Source organism: Chrysochloris asiatica, unplaced genomic scaffold (genome assembly GCF_000296735.1).
Source record: "Chrysochloris asiatica unplaced genomic scaffold, ChrAsi1.0 scaffold00052, whole genome shotgun sequence".
In the NCBI taxonomy this organism is placed as follows: Eukaryota; Metazoa; Chordata; class Mammalia; order Afrosoricida; family Chrysochloridae; genus Chrysochloris; species Chrysochloris asiatica.
This window is the reverse complement of record NW_006408570.1, coordinates 15,510,458-15,515,978: the sequence shown is the minus strand read 5'-3', so window position 1 is coordinate 15,515,978 and position 5,521 is coordinate 15,510,458. Positions and strand designations below refer to the sequence as shown.

At 39.3% G+C, this 5,521-nt stretch overlaps 1 pseudogene; it reads left to right on the top strand.

Moving 5' to 3' along the window:
* Nucleotides 1–3,522: 3,522 nt before the first annotated feature.
* LOC102835948 lies at nucleotides 3,523–4,410 on the top strand (annotated as a pseudogene).
* The last annotated feature ends 1,111 nt before the right edge of the window (nucleotides 4,411–5,521 follow it).

The window sequence follows — 5,521 nt, the reverse complement described above, 5'->3', positions numbered from 1 at the left end:
AATATTCACTTAAAAAAAAAAGTATGTAAGAGGCATGTTGTCTAGTACTTAGTTAGCCTTAAGTAGTTCAGAAAAAAAAAAAAATGTGGGGGGGGTGTACAGAGAGAATACATGTAAAAAAGTAAATGTGACAGGATGTTAACAATTGGTAAAACTGGGAGAGTGTCTTAGAAATTGTTTGTACTGTTGTTCTTACAACTTGAAACATCAGGACATTTGAAACAAGAAAATAAAAAAGAAATTTTTTAAGTAGTTTAAGGAATTCCTTCTACAAAGGAAGTCGAATAACCACAGTGGTAGACACCTGAAGCAGTGTCAGGAGTGGAAGGGTACACACAGCTTTGAAGACTGCAGTAATAGAAAACTCTAAACCCACAAAGGAGTCCTCTTGAGAATTCAGCTGACTAGACAGCACATGCATATGAGGAACTTTCACCAGACTGGGGAAATAACAACCAGAAATAATTAGAGAATGAGTACCTGTTCCCAGTACAGTATAGAGAAAACTCTTGCCTCTGGAGTAAGAAATAATTAGCCCTAAATTGAATACTGTTCTGGTCCTACCTAATAAATCTTAAAAGCTAAGTCCTGAAAGGATCAAACTATTTCAAAGTAAATTAGCTGCATCTCAAAACAAAGCTAAAAATTATTTATAGAAACTGAAACCATTCTGCATCCAGTAAGGTAATATTCACAGCACCAAAAACTATATAAAATTATGACCCATAATGAGGAAAAAAGGATATCAAAACCACCTCAGCATGGGCAGAAATGTTATAATTAGGAGACAAGAAAATTAAAACTATTATAACTGTGTTCCTTATGCTTAAATACAATTTATTAGATCTGAAAACCCACACCAAACCAGCTGTTGTCCAGTCCATCATGTTTCTGGTGACCCCATGTGCTACACAGTAGAACTGTGCTCCATGGGCTTTAACGGCTGGGATCTTCAGGAAGCAGATCGCCAAGCCTGTCTTCCAAGGCCCCTCTGGATTAATCTGAATCGCCAACCTTTCTGTTAGTAGATGAGTGCTCAACCATTTGTGTTACTGGGGAGCTTCAGTAGATAGGAGAAAGATTACACAAAACCGAATAGCTTTTAGTAACAAAAACTACAAAATGTGATATGAAAAACATACAGGGTAGAATTAACAACAGATGTGGTGCTATGGGATAAAGCACTGGACCACAGGGTCGGTTTAAACTACAAGGGTGATGGTTCAAAACAGCTGCTCCCTGAAAACCCTATACAGGGTCACTATGAGTTAGAGCTAACTAGAGGGCACTTAACAACAACAGATATAGCAAAAGAAAAAATGTGTGTCCTTGAAGATACAGCAATAGAAATGACCAAATGAAACAGAAAAGAGGATTTGAAAAATGAACAGAACATCAGTGAGCTTTGCAACAACTGAATCGGCCTATCCATATAGCTGACGTCCCCATTGTGGGGGTATGGAAGGCAAACAGAAGACTTTTGAAGAAATAATGGCCAAAATGTCCCCAATTTTTGAAAACTATAACCTGTTCATCCCTGTAAACTCCATGAACTCCAAGTACAAGAAAAATGAAAACTACACCAAGGCCCAATTACTTAAAATCAGTGATAAACAGATAAATATTAAAAGTAGCCAGAGAAAATAAGACACTGGAATACAAAGAAAGATAAAGATGACAGCACATTTCTCATCAAAAACAAGGTAAATCAGAAGACAGTGGACCAACATCTTTAAAGCATTTCAAGAAATATTCAAAGGAAGGCTTTTAGGAAAAAGGAAAATCACACCAGATTAGGAATATGGATCTACACAAAGGAACAAAAGTATTGAAAAAATGTAACTACATGAGTAATTATTTCAGATATTTTCATTATTTAAATCGCTTTAATATATGAACTACTTAAATAAAAATACTAACAATGTAGTATGGGGTTTACAAAGTAAAATGCATCACAATAATAGCACAATGGTAAAGAGGGAAGAAGCTGACTAATTAAAAGGCTCTTTTACAAGCTCCCGTAAAGACTTACAGCCTCGGAAACCCTGTTATGGGTCAGAACCGACTCGATGGCACTTAACAACAACAACATACAAGACATGAAGTAGTATATCACTTGATAAAAGATGCATGCTACCTACCAGCTTTGTTAGCTAGCGCTACCATGACAAAAAATACTGCAATGAACGGCTTTAAAGAACAAAAATTTGTTTTCTCAGAGTTAAAACAACAGTAACAAAACCAAATGTGTTACCTTCAAGTCAATTGCAATACACAGTGACCCTATAAATCCAAATTCAGGATATGGCTCTAGGGGAAGGTCTATATATGTTTTCTATAAAGTATACATACAAAAGTGATCATATGTGTATTTTCAAATATTAAAAATGAATAAAACAAACACCTACATACTCACATGGGTTACAAAGCAGAAAATTACCAATACTTTGACAACCACAGTGCACCCCTCCAGCCTAGGCAGCCACTATCCTTAATTATTACGTTGCTTTTCTTTATGGGTTTACCAGATGTACACGAAATTCTAAATAGGATTTTAAATTTTTCTAAAAACAGAATTTTCCTGCATATATTCTTATGAAACTTGCTTTTTTCACTCAAAATGAAGTTTTGTGACTCAACCATGTTGGTATGTATAGCTATGGTCCGTTCATTTTCAACATATTGATCGACACGTGCTATTTGCAGTCATTGGCTCTTAGCAACAGTTCTTCAGAACCTTCTTGTACATATCCTGACGCACATGGATATATATCTATAGGAGTTAAAAGTTATAAGATACATGTTTCTACAGAAAAAGTACTGCCAAATTGTTTTTCTAAAATGGTTGTACTGAGCGACACTCCCACTAGCACTGCATGACATATCTCACAGGTCTACAACCTCAATAACACTTGGTATTGCAAGACTTTTTAAATTTTTCTAATCTGGTGTGTACACGAGAACCAAACTATGACCTGGAATGTATCACACCTGAATTTAGAGATCACCTCAAGAACAGATTTAATGCATTAGACACTAATGACTGAAGACCAGAAAAGTTCTGGGATGACATCAAGAAAATTATACAGGAAGAAAACAAAAGGTAATTAAGAAGACAAGAACGAGGAAAAGACCAAAATGGTTGTCAGAAAACACTCTGAAACTTGCTCTCCAGCACAGAGATGCTAAAGCAAATGGAAGGAATAAATAGGTAAAAGAGTTGAAAAGAAAATTTCAAAGGGCAGCTTGAGAAGACAAGTTAAATAGTATAATGAAATACGGAAAGAACTGTTGTTAAAAAAAAAAACAAAAGGAAAGAAAACCCTCAGCATTTCTCAAGGTGAAAGAACTGAAGAAAAACTTAAAGCCTTGAATTGCAATGTTGAAGGATTCTATGGGCAAAATATTGAATGATGCAGAAAACATCAAAAGAAGATGGAAGGCCTTTCCGTGCTACCTGGAGAAGGGTCCATACGGCGTTGTTCTGGGTTCCCGTCGTAACTTAAAGGGGAAACTTTCGCAATGTCCGGAGCCCTTGATGTCCTGCAAATGAAGGAGGAGGATGTCCTCAAATTCCTTGCAGCAGGAACCCACTTAGGTGGCACCAACCTTGACTTCCAAATGGAACAATACATCTACAAAAGGAAAAGTGATGGCATCTACATCATAAACCTGAAGAGGACCTGGGAGAAGCTTCTGTTGGCAGCTCGGGCCATTGTTGCCATTGAAAACCCAGCTGATGTCAGTGTTATATCCTCCAGGAATACAGGCCAGCAAGCTGTGCTGAAGTTTGCTGCTGCCACTGGAGCCACTCCTATTGCTGGGCGCTTCACTCCCAGAACCTTCACGAATCAGATTCAGGCAGCCTTCCGGGAGCCACGGCTTCTGGTGGTTACTGATCCCAGGGCTGATCACCAGCCTCTCACAGAAGCATCTTATGTTAACTTGCCCACCATTGCTCTGTGCAACACAGATTCTCCTCTGCGCTACGTGGACATTGCCATCCCATGTAACAACAAGGGAGCTCATTCAGTGGGTCTGATGTGGTGGATGCTGGCTCGGGAAGTTCTGCGCATGCGTGGCACCATCTCTCGGGAGCACCCCTGGGAAGTCATGCCTGACCTCTATTTCTACAGAGATCCAGAAGAGATTGAAAAGGAAGAGCAGGCCGCTGCTGAAAAGGCTATGACCAAGGAAGAATTTCAGGGCGAATGGACTGCACCTGCTCCTGAATTCACTGCTGCCCAGCCGGAGATCGCAAACTGGTCTGAAGGCGTGCAGGTGCCCTCTGTGCCCATTCAGCAGTTCCCTACTGAAGACTGGAGTGCTCAGCCTGCAACTGAAGACTGATCCGCAGCCCCCACTGCTCAGGCCACTGAGTGGGTAGGAACAACCACTGAGTGGTCTTAAGCTGTTCTTTTAAGTCTCTTAGAAAATGGAAATAAGGTTGACGGAAATAAACATCAATTTCTAAAGAAAAAAAAAAAAAAAGAAGGAAGGAGTACACAGAGTCACTGTACAAACATGAAATGGTTGATGTCCAACCATTTCAAGAAGTAGCCAATGAGCTGGGTACTTTAGACACAAAGAGGACTTTAGACACAGGAGCTGTGTGCTGACGACAGGGGGGCAGGCTTGTAGTGTATAACCTTTGGTTGGTTGATGATACATGGAAGGGATTGTAACCATGGCAATGAAACGATACATGATAGGATGAATGTAAAACTAATGTTCTCCTATGTAAACTATCACATAATTCACAATAAAACATTTTTAAAAAATAAAGTGTTGAAGAATTAAAAAAAAAAAAAAAAGTAGCCAATGAAGGAAAAACAAAGCGGATGGGAGAACAGCGAGGCAGGTTTACAAGTGCTAAATAGGACAGAGGTAAATAATGATGTAAGCACAACCGTGGAACAACAGGGCTCGGGGATACAATGATTGAGGTATGGTTTGAATGGGCAAAAGTGGGGAAATGATATTAAGATGCTTGGCTGTCTTTTGAATCTTGGTTTTCCTTACCTTGTATTGTAAAATAGATACTTGAAGGGAAAAGAAAGGAATAACCAGAAACATCACCATAGAAAGCTTATAAATCTGTCTTCAGCCTAGAACTGATTGGAATACCTAACTTGCCCAGTGAAGAAGACTTCCTGCAGAGCCTTTGCATTGTACAAGACCATAGGTAGAATCCTGATCCCCATCCAGAATCTTCTGAGGTGGGAAATTTCCACTTGAAAGGGCAAGCAGACCAGCTTAGAGCAGCTAGAAGAACAGAACATACTTCTTGAAAGAAAGACCAGCAGAAAAAAACAAAAACAATAACAATAGTCCAATTGACTACTACAAGAGTAAGCAAGTTGTTCCCCTTGGAGCCATCAAGGCAAGTGGTCATGTGCCCTCAAGTCAAACCCCCTTCCAAGATTGAAACTCAAATGGAATATATGAGCAAGTATGTGGTCTTGCTGCTGACCACATTGGTCACCGATAAGGGGAAGTGGGGGGACTCTGGACTCAGGAA